General features: G+C 45.1%; 1 long non-coding RNA gene across 1 annotated transcript in view; it reads left to right on the top strand.

The window, feature by feature from the left end:
* LOC132244516 (uncharacterized) overlaps positions 1 to 26420 on the top strand; it is a 152532-nt gene that overhangs the window by 40638 nt on the left and 85474 nt on the right. Inside the window, exon 2 of the long non-coding RNA XR_009456072.1 lies at positions 5922 to 6045. This is a non-coding gene — a long non-coding RNA (uncharacterized LOC132244516). The remainder of the gene's footprint in view (positions 1 to 5921; positions 6046 to 26420) is intronic.

Below are 26420 nucleotides of genomic sequence, written 5' to 3'. Positions count from 1 at the left end.
GTATGCCAAGAGAGTTACTGCATACACCCAAACCTTAAGGTGTCTTTAGTGAGAGTAGGATGCATTTGGCTGTTGATTTGTAAAATCCCATCCTCAAAGCGAGGGATTTGGAATATATCTGCGGTGACTCTTTGCACGTTCACGAGAAGCCTGTTGTAGGAGAGATGCGGAATTTGAAGCAAGGCCAGCTGTCATTGCCTGAATTTGGAAGGGCACCCAATTTTGGCCATGGTGAATCTGGCCTTAATGACAAATCTAGAGGCATTGAGCAATACTTATTGCCCATTTCTTATTCACTGCAGATGGGGGGCTCTTGGGCAATTCGAATGCAAATCTACTTGTAAGGATTTGTTTAAAGTGAGCCTACAAACCCACCAGCACAGCAACCTCATGTTTATCCTGTGTGTCACCTGGGTGTGGAGACTTGCCTCTCAGCTAAGCCTTGCCACCTGATTCTCAATGGCATGAAGGCTCAGGCAGGGGAGAGATGGTGCTGGACTCGACTGCGGTTGCAAACCAGGCCCCTCGAGTTTAACCCTGACCCGACATGCTCTGGTGCACCCTACAAATGGGTCTCTGCCGCCCTTTTCTGCAGCCTCCTCGTTGAAGTAGCTTTTCCTGTTTACCACTCGCAACTCTATTTTAGTCTTATTTATGGGACAGCATTGCTGATCCCACTGCTGAAAAACATGAACTTAAGGCATGGGACAGACAGAAAAAGCATGAGATTGTTAAAATCAATGCACGTTGCATTTCTTTCTTTGGAGCCTTTTTTTTGCTCCAACTTTCTTGTTGCAGCTGCGAACATTAGGAATGCATTTTGATGAAAGCGAGGTTTTCATGACTCTGGGACACAGGACTTTCCGAGGAAACAAAGCACTAGCTGTCATCCAGCTTGCCATAAAAATATGAGTTGGCAACACCTTCCCACCTGCTTATTCCTATCACATTGAAATGGTCAGTTTGATTTCTAACCAAGCTCCCTTCTTCCCATAGATCTCTTAGATTAAATGGTTTTCAGACTCATTTCCTGCTTTCTTCTTCAGCTTCTCCGGCCTCCCTGTAACACCGAGATCTGTTCAGGCGCCGAACATTCATTCAGGGAACAGACCTCTGACTTTTATCTATTTGCAAGCCAGATGATTGCCTCGTGAGCAGAGCCCCATGCCAATTACCACTGCAAGTGAAGCCTTAATAAGTTGATTATTTTATGTTGTTTGAATACAAATTGATCATTAGAAACATTAATAAGGGCTGCTTGACTTTATAATTAGCCATGTATCTATATTATATACAGGAGTTGTTAATCTTCGACAAACACATTTGAAATAATCAATTTGCATTTAAATAAATTGACATGCAATCGCTATCTTAATAAATCTAAATTAAATTCCTATTTAGGAGCTTCTAATTGCCAGCCGTTATGAATCGTTCGTAGGCTAATGGCAGTTGGGTTTGATGGGCCACAACATTTCCTTGGGTTTTGAGGCTCAGAATATACCGTGTGGCGAGTATCTAGTTGTCTGCTCATTCGGCAGCTTTCCCTTCAGCTAAATATTTATATGTGAGCCATAATATCAAATTATTATAATGTAATGGCAGATCTAGCAGGATGGAAGCAGGTGAATCAGTGTTAGGCATTAATAAATTATGCAGTTTTGCTCTTGCTGGGTAAAACCTCCAGAATGAGCTGTTTCTTCATGTAAAGAAATGGCAAAAAATGTGCTCTCTCATATGTGTTTTTTTGTCTAGCTTTTGTATTTTTCTCTTGGTTGTTCAAATATTCATTTATATAATTAAGCAAGACAAATTTCTCTCTTATTGCCATGTGTGAGTGGCAGAAAAACCCCCAGCTGATAAATATCTGGATGGTCAACCTGACAGTCCTTTCAGGTGATGAGCACTGTAGGGGCCAGCAGACATATGCACCCTTATTCATATCACACTATTTTCTTTATTTGAGGTAAGAAGTGTGGTTGGGCTGCGCACTTTGATTTCATATAGACAATTCAACTGCCTTCTTTAAAGGTCTGATTATGTTAGATTAAATCAATGGCAAGCCTCTTATTGCCTTCAGTAGGGCTTGCATTGGGCCCTACATTTCTGCTTCCATTCACATTCACAACCCAAACCCCTACATCATTGCGCAGGCATTTAGGACCGGAAACAGGGATGAAAACGGAGTATGGCTAAAACTGCAAGGGAAGATCAGACAAGGTTCTTCAGGTAAATTTGCTATCTTTTATTAGACCACTTTTTTATCAGTTGGTCTAAGAAAAGATATCAGATGTATGCAAAGAGTGCCTATGTCCTTAAACCCAACACGGCTACAACCTACGCCCCTGAAACAATGGAAGATCAGGCACTTAACAGTGTAAAGCCAAAGCTTGCTCCCTTGATTTGCAAAAGAAAAAAAAAAAGGATAACTAGGATATTTTTAGGAGCCAGAGTGGTTGATGGGATGTCTTGCAGCCGCGCTTCATCTGAGACCCACACTTTCTGCAGCGGCTTAGTCCAGCGGCGTTTTTTATGATCCCTCCGCTTGGCTCCGTTTTCCCTCCCACATCGCAACCATCCATTAGACTACTTGACAGCTTCTCATCTCTGATAATGTGCAGGATATCACCAGGTGGTTGCCGCGATTTTATTTCGGGTGCGTCGAGGATGCGCCTGCCTAGCGGTGGCATCCATTGGCTATCCAACTTGCTTTTAGCACCTGGCAAAATGTTCGCAGCTGAGAGTGGTGCTTTTTTTTGGGTTTCGGCTCTTCTCCCCAACCCTCCCCGCCTGTTCTTGGATCTCTGCTCTATAGATTTCGCTCCTGTGGAGCTTACCCTGGATTGCCTTGAGGACGTTTTCTCCTGCTGTGATGCTGAACAAAGTATTTTCAAAGGCAGACTGATCTTCAAAGCAGAATTCAAAGCAAAATCACAATCCTTGTTTGTTGTGTGACCCTCCCCACTCCTGTCTCCCAAGCAAGCTGTAGATACTTCCTCTCGTGTCGCAAACACCATTCGTTTCTCTGCTCTTTCTCCGATTCATTCTTTGGAGCCGGTGCAGCGATTACTTCCAGTTCGTAAAAAGCCAGACACGCTTGTCACGTCTCTCACAGCGTTATTACCGATTCATCTCATTTGATACAACACGGGGTATATCGAACTATACCTATGCTGGGCAGTTTAAATACCCTGAATATTCTCTATAATCTTCTAAAGGTTAGCAGGAGATGGCCCTCTGTTAATTGGGATGGAAGAAATGTGTCCAAAATCAAAAGGCAATCAGGACTCATAGTAGAGATGATATCTTCTATTAGACCAACAAGATTTTTGCAAGAAAACATTTCTTTAATTGCAGAATCAAAGGTTCTTGTAGGACTGTGTCACTATAGAATATAAAACGGATAAAACAGGGTCTTCAATAAGTCCTTGTGCACTTTTAAACTTCAATAACTTAAGTGGTGCACAAGGACTTTATGAAGACTTTGTATATGGACAATGTTGAGTACAGAGACATTGGCCTGTTTAATCTCATAGTGGACATACTACGTGCCCGAGTTTGGAAATGTGCTGATTAGGACATGCAAGAGGAAAAGGAAAGAAAACAAAGCAGAAACCGATTTTGATATGGGCTCGCACAAGACAAACTTAACCCCAGGTCTATCACAATCCCTCTGCTAGAGGAAGACTAATCACTAACAGTCTCTTGTTCTTTTGAGCAGTCCTTTGTGGGGACGAGAGGGTTAGTTCTGTTGAATTGCCATGGGAATATTGATAAAACCGGCGGGCAAACAAAGGGGAAGGTAGAATAGCAAAAGGAAGTGGAGAGCGGGGGTTGGAGAATACAGCCTTTGAAGTTGTCAAGATATGAGCTGGCTGGTCACTGGTGGACAACTGCTTTGTGGGAAATTAGACACAGTAGCTGTGGACGTTGGCTTCCTTTCCTCCCTCACTTATGTTTAATTTAGCATGTGCAGGTTTTATGTGCGAGAGGATCTTGATAAATGAACTGGAGCAGAAGAAATAATTCATAATACATTATTTATTCAAGTAGTCTTTTTTTCGATTCATGGACTCTCCATGAACAAATTACCTTTTCATCACATTTTTCACATTCCGCCTATTTGTCAGAGGTTACGACTTGCAGGGTGGTAGTGGCTAGAAGCCCTAGGCCTAGATCGGGACCCCACCGTGTTAGTTGGGTGCTGCGGAAACAAAGCAAAAATACTTTCCTTTGGGCATGGGACTAAAGCAAATCCATACCGTTCACACAGGTATTTGTAGAAAAATGTTTCTGGCACATTTCCCGCTCTGACGGGGTAGTTTTCATTGAAGATATGGCCCTTTTGTGCAACAGCTCTGGCTTCAGATCTCGGGGGAGAACTCCTTCTATGGTGAAATTAAAGACCTTTGAGATTAGAGGGGGTTTATGTGAGGTTAGGAAAGTTTTGCATCCCCATATCACAGTAAGCCTCTAAAAAGACCTAGCTCACTGCAACGAAAACCCTTTTTCGGCATGTACAGTACTTTGGTTTGGCCCTTCAGAGTGGCTCAATACCAAACTGCCTTTCTTTGGTACAGTTGTCAAGCTACTTAGCGCTATAAGCATTATGATCTATAGCAAAGAGCACCTTATTCCATCTGATACATGGTAAATATTGCATGGACGGTTTTAGTCGAAAACCTCGAGGTCGTTTATCACTGAATATACAGAGTCATTCAAAAGGAGATTTGACTCTGAATTCATGAATGCAAAGAGGCCAGAGTCCTGAGTCCTGAATTACTCTCCATATCTCCATAGCCTTGGATTAAGTTGGGAAGCACTGGAGTGTCTGGGTTTTTGGTTGTAGCCGTGTTGGTCTAAGGACACAGGCAGGCAAATGTCTTTGGGTAGATGTGATATCTTTTATTAGACCAACTGAGGAGTTGGAAAAAAGTTCTTTGCAAGCTTTTGGCCACAATTCCTGGAGTATCTGGAACAGTTGGAAGCCTGCCAACCCTTTTGCTTAATGATGGGAGTCCATCAGAAAACCCAATTGAGCTGCCCTGCCTTATATCCCAATTTGTTGTGTCCCAGTGTCGCTGATAAGTGTATGGAGTCTGTGACGTCTGCCAAGAGATTGCACCCGTGCAATGCTCGGGATATCGTGGAGCCTGCCCTTCTGGCATCTAAAAGTATCTTATGTGAGAGATCCCTTATTTCCCATCTTAATTTATTTCCCAAGTCCTGCAATGTGTGTTTAGCTTTTTTTGGGTGGGAGGGAGCACAGTTTCTATAGCAATCTAAGACGTTGTTGATGAGACCACTTCAGAGCTGTTGCCGTATTCAGCCATTGATCCGGTCTTCTGTGCGTTGACTGACTGAACTTTGTTTTAGATTACACAATGCAAGTATGAATTTAACTATCACTAGCCAGTTCAGTTAGCAAGTGCTGTAATACTGGTAATTATCTGACTGCAAGTAAGGTGATATATCAGTATTCCAATTAGTTTTTAAATTGCTTTTGTGGACACCTCGTGTGCTGATTTTGATATTAAAAACAGTATATTTAATCGCGAGGTTGCACCATTCTGTTTGTGTGAGGGGTGTGCTGGCTTGGATTTCTGTGCTTGGGTTTGTGTTCATCTTTTAGATTGGGTCCAAGTCTAGTTTAAGCTATAAATTCAAATTCTCCTCTCATGGAAGGAGGAAGACTTCAGGGAGTCTGCACAATGTACACCCTGAGCTCTTGTGTGATATGACTTAAAGGATGGGGCAATGGATTGACCAAGTCAGGCACATCCTAACTTGGTCCATCCGTTGGACCTTGATCTTAATAGTTTTTTTTCTGAGATCTTCCATCACAAGGGTGTGGATGGACTGATGGGCTGGAACTAAATTAGGGTTAGTTGTAAAGAAGTCCCCTAATGTCAGTGGTTCTTCAGTCTCTTCCAGGACATCAAGCAGAGGCAGCGAGAGGTTTTGCCCGGAGAAGCTTCCTTTGAAGACAGGAGCAACTTCTTCTGAGACAGACCATTGGGGACATACTGGAAGCAATAGCTGTGACTGGTGGGTAAGGGAGAATTTGCACCAGCATCACTAGGGACACACTTACCTCTTTCCTGCTATCTTACAAATCGCAGATGTTTCCCCAAAATAGAAAAAGACTGTTCTGTTTGTCCCTGGGATATATGTCCTGTTACAAATTTCTCTGTGGAAAAGGGGGAAACACCCTGTGCCATGATTCTTCTGCGGATGTGCTAATTCACGGGGTTTAGGAACAGTATTGCTTCCTGGATTTAGGGGGTTTGATTTCATTGAGACTTAGCAAAATAGAAGGTTAGAAAGCAACCGTGGTGTGTTTTTTTTGTTATCTTGACTGGAAAGAGGGGTGGGTGGGAAAAAGGCCTAAAAGATTTAGAAAACAGGAGCTGGGAGGTGGCTTTTGCCTCTGTCTACAGCAGTGATGAAACTGCCACTGGAACACTAAACACAGTTCTGCTTTCCACCGCTCAAAGGAGCCGCTGAAACATTGGGGTGGATACACAAATAAGCCAGAAACCTGAATCAGTGGTGGGAAAATATGTGCTTTGCAGTGAAAGGCTTAAAGAGGTCAATAATTTTCCTTTATGAAAAAGAAGATCTGGAAGTGGCTTGATTACGGTGAGCAGTTGCCACCATAAGGTAGAAACACTGGGAACAAAAGGGGTTTGGGAACCTCACAGGTACAAGCATCGCCGATCGCTGGCCAGTAAATCCAGACAAATTTAAACTGGAAAATAATGCAGAAATTTCGGTACCAGCAAGCACAGTTCATCAATGGGGGGTGGAAAAAAAGCCTAGTAAAGGGAATGGTGGTTTCTGCAGTTCTTGATGGCTTCAGGTCAAGATTTCATATTGCTCTGGTTCAGCCAAAGACAAGCTATGGGTCTCAGCACTGCAGCCAGAGGCTGATGGACTTTGACCTGTAGGTCAGTGTTTCTTATAGGAGTTCAGAGGGGATACTGTAATCCTTCTCCTGGCCTTAAAATGCGTGAATCCAAGCCAACCCAGGTAGAAATCCCCATGCACGACTGCGTGTCCCTGTTGCACTGTCGTGGGATCCAGCAGGGTGTGCTGCGAGCCAGCAGTTTCCCCGACAGGCTGACATTCCTCTTCTCCTTTTTATCTCGCTGTAAACAAAGATAACTTTCTCATGCCAGACTTCCAGCTCGGACTGTCTCTGGCCCAAGGTAATTTGACTACACTCATGCACAAGCATTTTACGATCAAGTTTAAAGGCTGCCCAGCTTGAAAATTAAGTCACGGCACAAATGCAAGGCATGGAAGAGCAGCCGCCGTCCTGATTTTTCTGGTTGCGAAGCTGTAACGATTCTGGTATGCTTTTCTCAAAGGCAAGATTCAAATCACTCTCTCTTTTTGATAGCTTGCTCTCCTCGGCTAGGGACAGAAGTTGCACATAAACCAGTTTAAGCAATCAGAAACTGTTTTAAACCTGTAACAGAACAGAAGCTCAGTACACATAAACCAGTTTCAAAATGGCTGAAACTGGTTTACGATAAACCTGGTTGAATGTAGTATCAGACTTAACTGATTTGGGTCAAACCAGCTTATGAAACTTCTGTCCCAGTCCCCTTCCTGGTTCAAGTTAAATCACAGTTCCCCCAGCATCCCAGCATGCTTTGCAGTCCTGGGCTGGGCTGGGCTGTGCTGTCTGCTCCAGGGCTGGCCCCACCTCTCTGCTCCCCATCTAGAGCAGTGAGGGCTGGCTGACAAAGGAGGGAGGGGCAAGCCCAGCTGGGGATGCCCCCCGGTCTACAGGGGGCCCTGCCCCCCCGGCAAACCTCGGCTGGGGTCTGGGGCCAGGGAGGGGGGTTAAACACCCCTTCCCTGCTCAAACTTACTGCTGCCTGCAATAAGGACTATAAATCCCAGAGGCACCTGGAAGCAGGAAGGGGAAGTAATGAGCAACTCTGCAGAGTCCTGCTATTGTAATCCTGGACTGCAAATCCCAGAGACCTTGGGGGCAGCAGGAAGAGGAAGTGAACACACAGCCAGAGAGCCCTTCTCCAGAGCCCCCTGGCTTCTGGCCTAAGCCACTGCAGGCATGTGGCTGCCTTTCCTGAATCAAAGGTAAATGTCTGTTCACTTCTGTTTCAATTTAATCTGTGCAGTTTAGACTAACCTGCAAAGACTGAATCGATTCAGTCTTGGGCTTTTGACTGTACCTAGCCCTCACGTTTTTTCATAGTGTCTGTTGAAGTGAGCTGTTGCTTACAAAAGCTTATGTATCTCTGAGTCGGTCAGTCTATAAGGTACATCTCTACGTTCCCTTCACAGAAGGTGCACTCACAAATTGTGTGCGGTAAGCTAGTGCCCACAAGTGATCTTTTCCCCTCCTCCCAGAACCATCCCAGTCATATTTTCAGTTCACAGGTTTTTAGTAAAGAAACATTTTCTTTTCATCAGTGCAAGACTTGTCCTGAGAGTGGCAATTGAAAACCCATTTTTAAAAATATTGTTTCGCTTCCCACCTCTTTCTGTCTCTCTTCACACGACCTTTTGCCACTGAAGAGACTAAAAGCAATATACCCAGTTTTTCATTGTCTGATTTGTCAAAACTTCTGGGCACAGTTTTTTTTGTGGACTTTTTTAGTTTCAAAAGAAGGCCAGTCTGTCTTCCATTAATATTCAGACACCGAGCTGGATATCACCCTCCTGTGAGATGGGGGGCAGTGAGCTAGAGCAAATTTGGGCAAGGGAATAAAAGGAAACACTGCATATGTTCTTTGTCACTGGAGCCCATAGAAACCTCTGGGAAGGAAAGGGGTACAGCCACTCATCTTTGTAACTAGGTTTGATAACACATATGGTGCATGCATGGGAAGAAAAGGGCACAGCTGCAAAGGTCTGCATAAAAAACATAACGAGTGAAACTGTAAATGAAAGGCCATGTCGGTATAGCTGCCATCCAGCATCTCCTCTCTAGTCATTCTGGGCAGTTTCATGAGGATTTTCTTGTATATTATGTGTTGCAAAATGAGCGATAGCATAAATAACTTGCATTGCATTTGATGGTTCAATGCACTGGAAGCTGATTCAGTAATAGATTTCCCCCTCACTCAAAACCTGCCAGAAAGGACTTGGCATTTACAGCCTGCCAGTTTTTTGCTAGAGGACTAAGATGGGGTTTGTGTAGGAAGCAGGATTTGGTCCACAGTGACCTGAGAGATGTTCGTTAGCTTTATATTTGATCGGTCCCCTAACATTAGATAGGTTGCTTTTCCTTTTCGTCTTCCACCCGGCAAAAGCCCCCCTAAAACCCAGTCCTCAGAGCTCGTTCTACAGTGCACACAGCTAATTTGTAGGTAATGCTCCCTTTGTGGCTTCTTTAATAACAGTATGGATTTTTTTTTTCCTAAATGAGATGCACATGTGGCTATTAAGGCAGCATTTTTCTGTCTCAGATGGCAAATTATACAATATGCCACATTGTGCATAATTTTCTATAATCTTTTTGGGTTGATTTTTCTCCTGCAGCCTAGCCAAACTAGTCCAGATGAAGGGTTAGGTCATGACCCATTCTGTGTACCTACATGGGAGAGAAGGGGGGCATAAGGCTCCATAGGGTTCACGTCCTTGCACTGGTTGTCGCTTGGTGGGCAATGGGCAGCTTCTACAGACCTACGTTTCCTATCCTGATTAGAAAGGGGTGGGGAATGGGCCCCAGCTTTCTCCCACCCACCGATTTACCCCGGGAGATGTGGCTGCCTTGTGGGATTGGAAGTGTGCCAAGCATAGCAGAGATCCAGGCACTTTCCCCTTCAAGAGATGAGGGGAATCTGGGAGGCAGATTGGCATCGTTTACTTTCCAGCTTGCTCCTAGCACTGAGAAAAATGCTACCTCCTGCATGGTGCGTGTGGCCGGCCACAATCAAGCCATTAGAAAAACAAACCCCAAACTCAAATGGAAATGGCTAATACTAGCTGGATTTGAAAAACAGCCAGTGGATCCGCTCACCTTGGCTCGTCTGTTTTGGAATATCCAGGGATTCGTTTGGGGTCTAGAAAATGATCGGGAAAGCTCACCAGAGCAAACGTGCTGGAACAAGACGCGGCTTAAAGCAGTTTGCTAGGATGTGTGACTGGGTCAGAAATACCTTCCGGGGTTTCCGCATCTGCTTGCAATTAGTGCAGGCCAGGCACATTAAAATTAATCATAAAATAATTTTATGATTAATTCCCATTTCCCACTGATTCCCCCACAAAACTCAAAGATGTGGGATCAGGTTGAGTTCTGGTCCAGGAGGTCAGATAGGGTAACAACCTTTCTTGGTAGGGCAAAGAAAGTGCATTTGGTTAACTGATAACGAAGTGGAGAAGGAAACTTGAAACAAGGAGTTTACTTATAAACCTGCAGGCCCAAAGAAGCAGGGGGAATTTTAGGGACTCCTGCCTTTTTCTTGCCGTATAGACGGACAACTTCCAGGTACTTACTGGAAGGCTTTAAGGCCAATCCAATCAGAATTATGCATGAACTCGTTTAGAAGGATTGTCATCGTGTTTGTGAATGACCCCAGAGTGCTCGACTACCTGATGTGCAAATTGTACTTTCGGGTCCATTTCTCACACCAGTGAAATGCCATTGCATCTCAGGTGAAACAAAGCAAAACTTAAATAGCGCGAAGCATTGTTGCACGAAAGGAAGTGAAGAATAATGGTTTCGTTTGAAACGGCAGCAGATTTAGCTAGGCAGAATGTCATTTTTATTTGCATGAAGTTTATCCAGGACATTGGGGTGATGGCCCCATCCGTTATCTAAGGTTCTGTGGAACTGCCAATGTCCCTCCCAGATGTTACCTCCTGGTCTCCTAAGCCTGGATCAAGTCCTGGTCTCCTAAACCTGGACCAAGTCCAACCCAGCTTAATTTGCAAGAGCAGAGGGAGTCGCAGCATGGGATGTTGAGTGAATATTGAACAGATCCAGGTAAAGCTTAACAACCCAGTTCCAGTCATCCCCCAAAGCTGTATTTCTGTGTGAAATAGGTGGTGTTCTGTAGAACAGCTAAAGAGGAAAGGTTCGACTTTAATGTCCATCGGCTTCAATGGACTGGCACTAGGAATAAATCTGGAGTCCTGAGTTGCGCACTTGCTGGGTTATTGTGTAAATGATGTGCCACCTGGAATGATCTACCAAAATGTCAGCATGGCTTTCTGTGCTCCAAGGGGATGTCCCCTTCAACCACGAGTGAACCAGCGAGTTCACAAAGCTGGGCTTTGTATGCCACTGCAAATTAAATATTTCTGATGAGATCTATATTTTTGGTGTGCAAAGGACTTTGAGCAGAAAGTCTCACTTGAGTGTGGGAAAGCAAATGTCACAGTGCACAGGACTGTATGGTGAATGGTAAGGTGTCTCTCTAGAGTCCCTGGGAAAAGTCTTTGATGCCACAGCTTTCTGGAAGCCACTGAGATGACAATGTTCAGATGACTGTTGCGTTAAAAAAAACCCTGTCTGTCATTCTTTTAGCCATAGTTATCCATTGTAGTCACTGACTATTAGTGACTCAAACCTCATTCACTGTAGACAACTGCTTAAAGTAATGTTGCTCCTGGAAATATTACATATACAACACTTGAAAAGATAAGAATACACTCTTGCCAGGATCAACAGATAAATTAAATATGTACCAGAGATGATCTGTTTGCTTAATTATGAACCAATGCTCTGCTTCGTATTAATTCCTAACGTAGTACTCTCTTAACACCATTTTACATTTCGTATTCCTTCCTGTCTGGAAGAGTTTGCAACTTATTTTTCCCCAATTCTTCTCTGGGGTATCAAAGATTTGCATAACTTTAGGTCAGAAGCCCATCCTGGATACATGACCTGGACATATTTTTGCCAGGGAGAGAAGCCAGGTTTGCAGTATAGCTTTGCAAAGGCACAAAAAGCAAAACAATTCTCTGGAGGTTTTACACCAGGGCTTTGAAGAAAGTTTGAAAATGCAGATGAAGGGCCCTATGCAGTTTTAATAGATCTGTCATGACAGCATAGCAGACGGGTCTTGCCAAGGCAATATAAACCGTAATTCTCCCCAGAAGAAAGATAAAGGTAGTTATTTGAAAAGGAATATGATTCATAAACACATAGAGGTGGCAGGCCTGGCATTCAACCGCTCAGCTGGGCAAAGTCATCTTTTATACAGCATCTATAAACCCACGCCAGGCAAGGGAACGCTCACCTTTCTCTTGGGTTGCCTGTCTCGCAGCAAGGATAAAAATAGCCATTTGGAACAATCTTGAACTTTTCAATAGAGAGCGATACACGTTTCCTTGGAATTCTGCCTCTGAGCAAAAGAACAATAACCTTAACTTTTTAAATAGCCTCCATCACTCAGTGATCATGCTGAGAAGATTAATAGCAATGGCTCTATTTTATTATTTTTATTGCAGGTTGCAAGGGAAATGAATGCTGGTTTCTGTGTCAAATGAAGGTCATCCTGGCCACCACAGGTTGGAAAACTTTTGTGAAAATGGTTTGTGTTTGTAGCTCAGCTTTAGTTAATAAAATTAATAAAAGGGAAGAGAAAACCCATAGAAACTCATTGGATCACTCTGCAATCCCTCAATACAACCAATGACACAAAATGAAAACTGCATAAGAAGCAAAAAAGAAAAGCTGATCTGCTGGAATACTTGGAAATAATTCGCCGCTGTCTTAAATTTCTGCAGCGTCGGTTGTAAAATGGATATATATATATATATTTGCAACAAACTCCCTTCTGAACTCCTGAAAAGAGTCTTCCCTTTCTGATCCCAGCTGTTTCTCCTCTTTTTATCTACCTCCACTCTTCTGCTGGCTTGCTTCCCATTGCTGCTTGTGGCCGATTCCCTTGCCAGCCGCACCCAGATATGCACTCCTGGCTGAACCAGCAAGCCCCGTGCAGATTTCCAACCCAGAGCTCAAGACAAGAGCAAGAAAACGGTATTGAGATTGACTGTATGAACAATTTGGGCCAGAGGTCAGTACATCAATGAGCGGTGGGCCCGAGATTTGTTGCAGGTGGTAACCCCTTCATTTCAGGGAATCCTTCATAGTGTGACCACCTCGGGTTAAGTTTAATGCTTAGGCATGATGAGTGATTGATTCCCCGCGCTGGAGAATTCCCAGGGCTTTTTTCAAGGACTCCCTTTTCAGCAGTGCTGACAAGTCACAGCAGAAAGTAAAGTCACTACAAGCTGCTGGTTCTTGTCATCTGTGTCTTGCAATCAGACAGACCCGTGGGGCCAGATTTCCTAAAGATATCAGGGTCAGATTTTCCGGAGCCTGACGCCCGTCTTTGGAGCTGGATTTTTGTTTTCAAGAGAATTCAGTTTCCAGCCAGGTCCCAAATGAAACTGGACTTTCTGATGAGACTCAGCAGCCAGGAAGAGCTCCTGGATGTTGCATTCCTGTGAAAATATGGCACCCCTTGTAAATGGTTTGCAGGCCTGTTGGGCACATCTATACGTGCACTTTAATGTGCATCAGCCTATTTTTAATGTGCCTTAGAGCATCACAAAAAAGTGGGCACTTTTACATGTGCTCCAGCAATGGGCTGGGTGGAATTCCCTCCTAACCCCTTGGTGACTGTGCCCAGCAGTGGCTCCATGCAAGCTATCTCCTCCCTCCACCAGTAGTGATATGGCCACATCTGTCCAGTGGCTGGGCACTATCCCTAGGCCCTCTTCCAGCTGTGAAACGAAGGGTGCAGTGTGGCTCAATGCAGCGAGGGTGTTGCTGCCAGGCATCTAGACATGGCCTAGGTGGTTTGAAGCTGGCCAGAAATAGGTAGCCCAATTTCTTCCAGCTGTGAGGAGCTTTCAGCTCCTACGATGGCCCGTGCTTTGCCTCCCATGGTCAGTATGGGAACAGGGAGGGCTATGCTGGGGGATTGATTTGCACCAAATTGCTTGATTGGCATGCGAGTTAGCGCTTAACCTGGGATTACAGCGGGGACGTTCCTGGCTGCTTTTGGATTCTGTTCAAAAGCCCACCCTCGTGTTCTTCCTCTGATCAAAAGCTTCCCTTTTCTTATCAAGCATTGCTTGGTCCATCCTGCTACTAACCCATTTTATTATTATTACAGATACTGTACAATCAAAGAGAGAACCAAAAAAAAAAAAAAGCCAAAACATTGTAAGTGAGGTACAGGAAGAGAACAGAGACAATGCTTAAAATATGCTGGTGTGGAGCAGATTGGACCCGGGCTAGATACCAGCTATCTTCTTATCTATCTGAGTTCTTCCCCACCCAAAATCAATCTTGAGGAGCTTACCTCTTTTTCCAAAAATAAAGGCCCTCTTTCATATCCAAACCACTTGAGAGTAATTTCATCTCCTGTTTCACTCCTACCCAATCATTTTATCTTTCATTTCCTTCTATTGTACTCCATCTGGCATGTATCCCATCTGTTATAAACCCCAGATATCATAAAGTAATTTTTGAGATTTATGGAGAGGGAAAATAAAAATCAGGTGGTTTGCAGGGAAAGATGCTTATGGTTCCAGAAGTCCTGGAGGGATTGCACAGAGGACACGATCGTGGAGAGTCTCTTCAGACCGCTCTAGTAACCATAGTCCTCCCAAAACAAAGGGACTTGCTTCTAGTCGGGATCTAATAAGGAAATATGCATTGCAAACACTAAGAGGTGGTTTCCACAGGAAACTAAATGCGGCTGACTCTAACTCCGGTGGGAATTAGGCAATCAGGACTCATAGCAGAGATGATATCTTTTATTTGACCAAGAAGATTTTTGCAAAAAAATGTCTTAAATTGCAAGCTTTTGGGCACAAACCCCCTTCATCAGGCATTGGAGAAAAGATTGTAAAAGTTCTCTTGGGTAGAAATGAAAGTTCATATGTCTTAGGATTTCACAGAGGAGTCAAGAGATGGAAAAGTCCGCTGGGTAGTCGGTTCAAAGCTGGTAAGGAGCCTCTCACAAGGCAATTTGCATCATCAGAGATCCTCACAGGAGGCGAGAGGCTTCATACCAGCTATGAACTGACTGCCCAGAGTTTTCCATCTGTTGACTCCTCTGTGAAATCCTATGACATATGAACTTTCATTTCTACCCAGGAGAACTTTTACAATCTTTTCTCCGATGCCTGATGAAGGGGGTTTGTACCCGAAAGCTTGCAATTAAAGACATTTTTTTGCAAAAATCTTGTTGGTCTAATAAAAGATATCTCTACTATGAGTCCTGATTGCCTTTTCCTTTAAATTAATACACCTGCATACCTGATCCAGTGAGAATTACACACTTTTGAAAATCTTTCTCTAATTATAGTCACACTTTTAGCAAATTAAGGTAATTTTTAAACATCTGATGGAGACTTGTCTTAATGCCTACATGTTCTAAGCTGGCAAAAGCATGCTCTCCTTAGCAGAAAGCACCTGTGCCACTCAATGCTGTTTTCCAGTAGCTGCGTGAGACTAGCTGTGTTTGCAGTTGCGAAACTTCTCAAGAGATCGCCTTACTTTTGTGAGTTGTCTTGTGTAAAGAGCCGACATCAAATTGTCTCTGGTGATCCCGGGAGTGAGTCAGAGAGTCTACAGAGTTGCACTGAACAAACTGCAAGAGGGATCTGAATGAAATGAAAGCATCTGTTGTGAAACGTTCTAAGATTTTGCAAACCTGGTGAGGATTATTGCTGAATTTTAGAAGTTCATTAGTATGTAAAAGTTGGCATTGAATCTGTGCAACCCTGTAAAAGGCACAACACCTCTCTGCTTGTGTTGCTCTGAATAATAATAAAAGAAAAGCCCAGCTTGAGACTCCTCAGTTCTCTTGTGGCGTTAAGAGGCCAAGACAATTATCTTGTTCCCCTGCCCTAGTGTGTTTTGTCCTTTCTGTAGAGGTGCAAGGGGATATAATCTGAACCATACAAATCGTGTACTCCGTATTTGCTAATTGACCAAGATCTCAGTTATGGGCTCAGGCAGGGAGCTGGCCGACAGCGGGCCCATCTCCCAGCGTAGCCAGAGTCAGCATCCAACATTTAGTAATGGCTTGACCGTGAAATCAACCCATTCCCAAGCATTGCCCCAATTTTGGATTGGAGAACTAAGCAGACTGGTGTCCAATCACTGAAATACCCTGCTAATTGCAACACGTGGGAAGCCTCGAAAGGCTTGGCATTGATGTTGGAGAAGGAGCCAGCGGCTGAAAGGTTTCTTCTCACTCTCCCAGCCTTCTCCTCCAGACACGATTAAGATCCTCTGTCCTTCTTCCAAGAGGCATCAGGGCAAAGTCTGGTTTATAATGTGTTCTTGTACATACATTTGTCCTACCATTTGTCCTAGGACCCTGCTGTGCCAGGAGCCATACAAAGCGCAGAAAGAGTTAATCACCCAAGTGTACAGTGAGACGCTGATGGACCCTGGCAGAAATGGGGAACATCAAAGTCTAGGGACAGAAGTTACACATAAACCAGTATAAGTGATCAGAAACCAGTTCAGATCTGTAAGACAAAAGAAGTTTAGTGCAGATAAACCACTTCTAAAATGGCTGCAACTGGTTTAAGATCACCCAGGATGGACGTGGTACCAGACTGAACCGACTGAGGTTAAATCAGTTCATTGCACATCTGTCCCAGATCCTCTCCAGATTCAAGTTAATTCACAATCCCAGGATGCTTTGCACTTCCCCCACAACACCCCCCCCTTGCAGGGTGGGTGGGCTAGCCTTGGCCCAAGCTGCCTGCCCCAGCTGAGCAGGGTGGGCTGCTCTAGCGCCCCCTGGCTTCTGGCCTGGGCCACTGCAGGCAGGTGGCTGCATTTCCAGAATCAAAAGTGATTGTCTGTTCATTTGCTTATTGGTTTAACCTAGGCAATTTAGATTAACCTGCAAAGATTGAATCGATTCCATCGGGCTTTTTGACTCTCTGTACTTCATAGATTCATAGACATTAGGGCTGGAAGGGACCTCAGAAGACCATTGAGTCCAGCCCCCTGCCCAAGGGGCAGGAAGTCAGCAGGGGTCATAGGATCCCAGCAAGAAAAACAGCCAAATTTCTCCTGAAGGTGTCCAAAAGCAAGGCAAGACAATATTTGTCAGTATGATAAGCAATGATCTCAGCACACAGCAGCCCAACTGGGGATTTTCTTTAAGCATCAAAAGGAAAGGGGAGCTTAGAGGAGGGATTGGAAAGATGGCTTTGCAGATGTTAGCAGGCTGCTCCCCCCAAAATGTAGTGGCTGTTGTATCCTGAAACTCCACCCTTACCTTGGTATCCTGCCTAATGTAACAGTGAGCGATATTTATAAGGCTCTGATCCAGCTAAGTAATCAAGTGCATGCATAGTGGGCGCGTCTACATGTCCCCATACGGCGACATTGCTACAGTGCCGAAAGGAAATACTAAAGCACAACGCAGTACTAGCAATTATTGTGCCATGTGGGCAGCACACGCTTAGATTTCCCAGCTACATCACTATAGTGGCACACTATATCCAGGTAGCACACCGCTATGGTGGTGTAGCTGGCAATCACTTGTAGACCTGCATGATCGCTACGTTGCCATAGTATGCCGTACAGCAACGTAGCGCATTGCTGTATTGCCATAGGGTGATATGTAAACATGCCGAGCCCATGGGGGTTTATGGTTAAATGTTTTGTGGTTAAAGGTGAATCTCCTCCCCGCTCCCCGTGCATTAAGAATGGAGCTCTACCAGTCTATTATAATGTAGCCCTAGGCTGGAATAATTTTACATCTGAAGTTTTTAGGAAAAATAAGTTGTATGCCTCTGCAAGAAGAAGTGTTATGTTTGGTTGCGGAAGGAATTGCAGGTTTTTTTCATACATTGAGACCTGTTATTCTAATGCACGTAGATCTGTGTGCAAATAGATTTCACTTCTAATGCATTGCAATGAGGTGCACCGCAGCAGTTCATGAACACGTGAATCGCGCGCTTTTATGAATGCCCCCCTGAAGCTTCTCGGGAGACAGCTTGGCCACATGCTTGCGGGAATAGTCCTGCAATCCTTTCACATGCCCAAACTCCCAGTGACTTAAATGACACTCTGATGTGCATGGAGGATGTAGGCTTGACCTCATGGGTGTTAAACATTTTACGTTTTATTGGTAATGATGAATTGTTCACCTGTAGTAATGTCTGAATTTTAATGAGTGGTATGATGGCAACCAGATTCTCATGTTTTATAGAAAGCTGGCACTTCATAAATACTGAAATGTGCTCTCTTCTACATCTGTGCTGGCTTCCTATAAATCTGGAAATGAAATTATGTGGCTGCTGTTTTATAACTGCAGCTATTGAATACATATCGCTAAACTATATTCATTATAATTCCAAAATGTATAAATACCAAAAGGGAGTCCGTTTGTCCTGGAAAAAACAAACCACTACTAACAAGTGTGGCATCATATTTCTTAAAAAGCAGTCAAGGAGAGAAAGTGCTTGCTTTCTTTTTTTTACCTGACAGCCTATTGTAGTGGGTAATATTAAAATAGAAAGCCAGCTGTCAGCAGCTGAATATCAGCTATTTGCTATGCCAGGGCTCTCTCCATCAAAAGCTTTAGCATCTTTGTGGTCGATGTTTTGTACATGTCCCTGAACCGATGGACTTGAAGAAGCTTAGGAGTTAATTAATTCCTTGGCACCATCGGCATGGCAGGTTACATCATCTCGACTTATGAAATTGGGGCTCCAGGTTCTCACAGGTGCCTAAATACCTTTACTGACCTGAAGCTTTACAGTCTAATACTCATAATTGCAGACACAAAGCGTGGGAGGAATTGGTATTCTGTGCGAACCATGAGATGACTTTCACCCCGGCCCCTCTGGTCTCAAAGGGATAGGTGCTGGAAGGGGAAGCGGTTCGGCTGCACCTGCAATATGTAAATCTGGAAAGTCCTGCTGGCATTCATTTTTGTCATTCCTATTCATGGCTCCCCAGAGATTTAGAGGCTAAAGTCAGAGAGAGATGGAGCCAAAGGGCTAGCCGTCTCTCCTCTGGAGTGCGTCCAGAGAGTTTGCTAGCTAGTTCCAAAGTAGGGGCTCTCCGAGCGACTGCAGCATCTTGATGTCTGCTAGATTTGATGTTGTTTTGGGCCAAATTTTCCTTCCTGGCACTGAGGTAATGCAGCTGTGAGTAGAAGTGCTTCAGATTTATAGCAGTCTAAGTTCAGTGCTCCTTAAGCACAGGGAACTCCCAGCAGGTTGAGTGGGAATGTGGCTTGATGGAGGACCTCAAAGCTTTGCACCGGGACAACACGTTGGTCCCTGAATCCCCACAGGATTTAGGAAGGAATAGTGCCAAGAACTGCGAGCATGAAGGGCAAGCTTTCCAGAAAAGTATGCTGGGAAGAAGAGGCAGAGTTTACATAATAGGGGCAAGAAAGAGGCATGGGATCTGCCTCTCCGTGAAAGGGGAGAGGTCTGGTGTGGGCAGGTCTCAGAGGTCTGTGAAGTCGAAGAAAGGACCTAGGATAAGGCCCATTGTGTGTGTTTGGGAAAGACATTGAGACAGCCAAGTCCGGCATGGGGGATTGGTGAAACGAGAGCAGAATAATGGAAGTAGCTGCAAAGGGAGGGAGGGAGGTTGACAGCTAACGAGCCACCTCTTTGTCTAGGACAGGGCTGTCCAACTTCTAAGTGGCTGGCGGCTGCACTGGCAGCAGGGGGAGGACACCCCCCCATCCCCAGGCTGCACCCTGTGCACATGGACACGCACCTGCCACCCCACCGTACCATGCGACACTGCATGCAGCACTGCAATGCACTGCACGCAGCACTGCATCCATGCAATCTGTGGCACTGCATTGCTCCCATGACACCCTGGGCTATATTGTGCCTCCCCATCCCCTGGGGCTGGGTCAGGCAGGGATGCTCGGAAACCCCTGCTGCTGCTGCAGCTGGAGCAATAGGTCTAGGACACCAATTCTCAGTGCCTGTTGAAAGAGGCAGGAGAGAGCAGGAAGAGAGCACACCTTCTCTGCTATGGAGCAGCCTTGAGACTGCTCAGATTGGTGCCAGGTACTGAGCAAAAGGCATAAAGAACATGGAAGGAATAGAGGGTTTTTTCTCCCTCCGCTGTGCTTGATTTCTGCTCAGAAAATCTGACCTCATGCCTCTCAAGGCATTAAGAGGTGAAAAAGGAAGAGAGAGAAACCCCCCCCCCCGCCCCCCAAAGAGCATCAGGAAATTGCTCTAACATCCATTATTTGCAATCATCAGTTATTTACCCACGACACCAGGGTGAGCACACGCATCCTCCAGATCGGAAGACATGCAGCATTGCAGCCCGTGCTATTTTTAAGAGCAAAGGTTTGGACACCGTGTGCTCCTCTCCGTGTGGATCATCACAGCGTGCGTCGTGTGATGCTCTCGTAAACAGGCTCTCAGTCAAGAGCGCTATGTTAGGCAAGTACAGTGGCAGGATCCCAGGACGGTGACGTGAAGACACCATAAACATTCGTTGCGCTCCAAGTCAGAGCTTTAGCTAGGCGAATGCACGGGAAGAACAGCGTGTTTCAAGAGGAATGATGAGACTTGGAGGACCGAGCCTTTCCCTTGCCAGATCTGCGCAGGCAGCTGGAGGACGCAAGGGAATTGAGCTCCTGGAACGCTATCTGGAGGGTGGTGCCAAGCAAAAGGCGAGCGACTGAAAAATAATCAGTGAAGGGTGATATATTTCTTCTCTTAATTGCATCTGAGTAGGAAAGCGAGAGGAACCTCCTGCAAGCAGCAGGAAGGTGTTGTACAATGCGAAGTGCCACTTGTTAATCCTCTCGTTGCCGGCGGCAAAAGGATCAGTCAAACTGACAAGGAGGAAATGCAAAGAGCAGCCACTCTTCCTCTCCCCTGCAAGATCGCTGCTTTTAATTTGTGACTGCTCGTGATGCATGGCCTGATAATCCCGTTAGAGCAGTGGAGGGACTTCTGTTTTTAAAGCACAGTCCAACATCACTGCCCGGGGTCCCTCTTCCTCTACGTTAGAAGTGACCCCATGGAGACCCGCGTCTGAACCCCGCTCGGTGACAGGGAGGGTGGAGGAGCGCTCTGCGGGTTGACGACATTTGCCTTTTACTTCCCTTCTCCCATAATAAAAACAGCAAACTGGTAACATATAATATAACATATAACATGTAATATACACTCTGGGAAACTCGCCGTGCCGGTCTGAGACCTAAGTGATACGTATGCTGGGGGGCAAAACTAGAAGCCCCTGGCAAGTACTTCAAATCAGATAAACCTTTTGGTCAGATACCCTCAGGTCTCTGGGTGCCTTCTGGTGAGCACAGTCCATCTGGGTCTCAGTTTGGTTCAAGGCAGAAGGAGCGTGAGCAGGGAGCAGAGCAAGCTGGTTTTTACGTCTCTGTTGTACTCCCAGGATTTTTAGGTAACTAAATCTGCCAGGCAGTGGGAACAGGCTCTCGGCTGTGGTCAGCTACTATTGTCCCCTTACGGGCCATAAGAGGCAGCATGCTTTGTGGCCCAACCCATTTCTTTCCACCCTGGCTTCAAATACCCAGGCCTTGGTGTGATCCCATGAGATGGGCCAAGGGGCAGAGAGGGTTGCTTTAGAGCTTGGGACTGCCCATGCTCTAGATTATCCCCTATGGTTGTTGTCTGTCACTTTTGGACTCCTTGGAGCATCGTTCATGGAGGAGACGTGGTGCTAACCGAGCCTGGAAGTCTTTGTAAGACTGAAGTTCCTTGCCCTGGAGCTCTTTCCGTTCTGGCCCATTTCCATTTGCTTCCGATGCAGACGGTGAAGAGTTAGGAGGCCGTGCACACCCGAGCGCATGGCTTCTCAGGTGTGCAGAGCCGTTTCCTTGCACAGCGGCTGAGCCGTACTGGCGTGAGGGAGTTGGGGTGTTGTGAACCCAGCTTTGCAGGGAAACCTGAAACTCTGGTGCATACGAATAGCTTCTTCTCATATCCTCTTACTGCTTCTTCCCATATCCTCTTACTCTGTGTGTGTTGTATGGCATTAACAGGACGCCTGAAGGCTCTCATGGGGGTTTGAACCCGGCAGGCTAGGTGTTTTACCAATGCATAATAAGTGACAGTCTCTTCCCCAAAGCAGGCAGTCTAAACAGACAAGCAGGGTAAAGTCTTGCCCAGAACAGCACAAGGAAAAGGGCCATTTTGACTTGCAGCCTCTTCATGCTTTCTCTCCATATTGGCCCATGTGGGGTGGGGGAAACCCCCCCCCCCCGCCTCTGTCTTTCTTGCCCTGTGTACAAAACTCAAGAGCAAACCTCTGACAGCTCCATCCTTTCCTGCAGCTCAGATCCCGCACACAGACAAGGAAATCCAGGCAGTTTTGTCATGTCCTCAGCACCCATTCAATGCGTGCAGCCACCCAAAGCAATGCAGAGATCCCAAATAGCTGGTATTTTTAAGAATGCATTGTTGAAAATGTACCGAGCTTGGTCTGCCTGTCTCTTGTTTAGGATGTCCCTGCTATGGCAGTCATCACCATATGATACATGGTCTTTATACACATACACATGCATGTGTGTGTGTATTTAATGTGTGTGAACAAGATTTAATGTGTGTGAACAAGCTTTGACTTGGGGAAGACATACTCTGCTGCTGTGATTTCTGGGCTATGCAGCTTTCTGTGAAGAGACAGCTCAAGGGGAAAGAGAGCTGAATGAGCAGTTTGTCCTCTGCCTCGCACTGTGATTTCAGCCAATATTTGTGCTGGAGACTTTCCCAGGTACCCAGGCATCAGTGTTAGGCTGAGATTGCAGGAAGAAAGGGTTGTTCGGGATGCTCTCCAACCATCTCATTTCAGGGCTGATGTATATGTGCAAATGCAATAAGTGACACTGGGTGTGTCTACACGTGTAGTTACGTGCACCTAAACTTAATGCACCTTTGTTTAAGGTGCATTAAGGCAATTTAGGTACGCAATTTAGGTACACATAGATGTGCTAATGCACATTAAGGTGCTTTAAATTTAAGCTGGCATAGCTAAGTCACATTAGCGCATGTGTAGCCACGCTAATGCGCTTAAGCGTCTACATATGGGCTAATGCAGCTGAGCTATGTCAGCTTAAATGTGATACTTGCTTAAAGCAGGTATCAAATTTAGGCAGGATTAGTGTAAAATAGCCCTTTTTAAGGCACATTAAGGGTGTGCTTGCATGGACAGGCGCCCTTAATGCGCTTTAATAATGACGATACTAGGCTAATCCTGCTTAAAAGGACCATGTGTAGACAAGCCGACTTACAACATACTTGGTCTCCATATTGCTGCTAACTCCTAGGGAAGGAGAGTGTCTGCAGAGTCCCACACATCTTTCACTCAGCAAAAGAGGTGATGCTGATATCAGAACGGACATCATCTTTTTCATCTACAACTTTCCTGCTCTTCTGCCTATTTACGAATCTAAGGAACGGCTTACCAATGGCAACCAGTTTGGTCTCCACACAGTCCAAAACTCCCAGTCAGCTCACTCATTGAATGTGAATCATAGAAAATGAGGGTTGAAGGGACCTCAGGAGGTCACATCTAGTCCAACCCCTGCTCAAAGCAGGACCAGCCCCAACTACATCATCTCAGCCAGGGCTTTTTCTACCTGGGTCTTAAACACCTCCAAGGATGGAGACTCTACCACCTCTCTAAGTAACCTGTTCCAATGCTTTAATACCCTCCTCGTGAGTTTTTCCTACTATCCAACCTCAACTTCCCTTGCTGCAGCGTGAGCCCATTGCTCCTTGTCCTGTCGTCTGCCCCCACTGAGACCAGTCCAGCTCCATCTGCTTTGCACCCACCCTGCAGGGAGGTGAAGGCTGCTATTCAATCCCCTCTCAGTCTCCTATTCTCCAAACTAAATAAGCCCAGTTCCCTCAGTCTCTCCTCATATGCCTATTGCTGGTCATTTCACAAGTTTCTTTAAAAGATTTCCCCATTTTATTTTATTCTCCTGCACAGTTAAGCATGTGTTATAGCTAGCATTGCATATTTATGGTTCTTGTATTAGTTCTGGTCTAAGGCAAACCACTGGTTTTGGCTGGTGTGTAAGCTAGGATAATACTGTTAGGGTTGACAGATTTCCACTGTGATCTCTGATGGGAGCGTTGAGGCATTATCACAATCCTAAAACTAAAAATTAGAATCTCTAGCTTACCTGCGAAAAATTATCATTCAACATGTCTGAAATAAATGCACTAACAAACCACCGAGCAATACCAAACAGGAGGACGTAGCTTTGTCCTCTGCATGGAAAAGCCAGTTGTAACAGAGAAAGAGTTGGTTGTCATGGTACAGACGTCAGTGCTTTTATCATCGGTTGCATCAGTGGGGTTGTAATTCCCACGGATACTTTGGCAGTACTTGAGTTACAAGGGAACTGACCCTTGGTTCATCCTTTTCTCAGAACTCAGCCTCCCAGCTCCACGTTTGGCAGCATGCCTCGTGATGCCTGCGCTGTTCACCCCGTTCTTGCGTTGACTTACTCTGTCCCTATTGCATCAAAATTGGCATATTGCTTTGGAAAGAGTCCATGATTCAGCATGAAGCAAGATGTACCATCGAGCTGAGTCACAGATTTGCTTTGGTTTTCTTTTTTTTAAGGCAGTGAACACACAGCTGACTCACTCCTATAAGCTAAGATAGGGAGAAATAAGAAATCAAAGTAAAATGTGGGAGGCAAAATGATAATCTTGTAAACCAACACATGCCCATCCAAAACAGTGGAAAGTTCTATTAAACAGGGAAGTCATATGTAATAAAAATAAAGAAAGAAGGTCCCAGACTCTTATTTAGGTAGGTGCAATGCTCTTGATGTAATTTCACTTTAATGGATTTGTAGCCGAAAGCAGAAGTTATTGTTGTTGGCCTAGAAACGTAAAGATCAACAGCACATTCAGAGGTCAAAATGAACAGTGTAAAAGCGAGCAAATAGAAAATGGTAAGTCCATTGCACACAGGAAAGAGAAATCAAAGCTAAAGAACAAGGGGAAAGACCAGGATGGTGAAGGACATGCTCAAAGAAAGAGCGAGGGCAACAGAAAACAACCCCCAAAGCAGAGAAACCAAAGGAAGCTAAAGAGAAAGGTAGCCAAAACCAGAGGGGGAAGAGAATGGGCTCAGCCAGGGATGGAAACTTTGGAAAGCCACAAAACCAGAGGCACCAGCTGGAGAAGCAAGAGATTGGAAGGTTTCTATTAACTCCATTGTCATCTCTGATTCGAGGGATGTTTCCAGGGCTTGGCTGAATTAGTCTACTCTACCCTGGTGGTAACAATAGCGAGAGGATAGTATACTTTGCTTACCCACCAGCCCCAAGCTAAGGGTGCTGGGACAGCTTCTCAGAAACTTTTCATTGAAACTGTTTCTCAGTGAAACCCGCCATTTGTGGTAAAAATTAAAACTTTTCAAACAGCGCAGTCGTTGGGACAACACTTCAGGGAGTTTCTGGCCATCGTGGTTCCAGGTTTTCAATTTTTTTTTTTTCATTGTGGATCTGCTTTACACAGCCAAAATCATTTCATTTGAAAAAAATGGCAGAGGTTGAAACTGGACAGTGGTCCAAAGTGCTTTGAACTTGTTCATCAGCATGAAGGGAGTCGTTGCAGCTGTATAGTCTTACCCTGTCTAACTTCAGGCATGGATAATGATAGTCCCAACAGTCTGGAGCAGCACAGGTTAGTGGTCCAAGTGCTCACCCAAAGTCCTGGCTTAATTTTGCTGCAAATGATGCTGAGCTTTGTGCTTTTGCAGCTACACTGCTATCAGTGCCCAACCTAGGGAATTTAAAACTAGCTTGAATATATACCAGCTATATTTCCCTACAGTATGGGCTTGCCAATGAGAAGAGAGGATGGGACACGGCAGTGTTAGAAACACACACATGGGAAAAAGGATAACGCTAATTTCTGAGATAGCAGTGAGGAAAAGAAACAATTTGGGATGAGCTGTGGGTAGGGTGCCTATACAGAAAGGTCAGGGAAGTACCTTGCCTGAATCTGGAGCATGGTTTCCATTCATCTGAAATGTTCACCACAACCAACCTCCGCCCTGGGAAAACCAGGGTGTTGGGAAACACAATGTGCCCTTGTCCACCTGAGTATGAAGTCCCACTTTAATACATCACTCATATTTCATAGTGGAAAAAAGTCCCAGTGTCCTGGCTCATCCTTTCCCACCTCTCCTTGTGACATGCAGGTGGCACAGCAGTAGTTCCTATTCTCTAATGGGCTGAAGATTGCAGATGTGTGACAGCCATTGTCTTGTTGCTTACTTCGAGTGCTTGTAGACCTACTTTGTTTGGCTACCAAAAAGTTAAAAAGGATGAAATATCCACACCTATCACCCTGACTCCCTCTTCAGTTTTCATATCAGCAATGTATTTGGGGTTTCACACAGCCAGTCCTTGAAAAATTCCAAGTAGTCAGGTTTACAAACCACTCCTGGGGGG

The sequence above is a fragment of the Alligator mississippiensis genome, chromosome 12 (genome assembly GCF_030867095.1).
Source record: "Alligator mississippiensis isolate rAllMis1 chromosome 12, rAllMis1, whole genome shotgun sequence".
NCBI lineage: Eukaryota > Metazoa > Chordata > Crocodylia > Alligatoridae > Alligator > Alligator mississippiensis.
The sequence above is the reverse complement of the archived record's forward strand: the minus strand, read 5'-3'. Positions and strand labels throughout refer to the sequence as shown.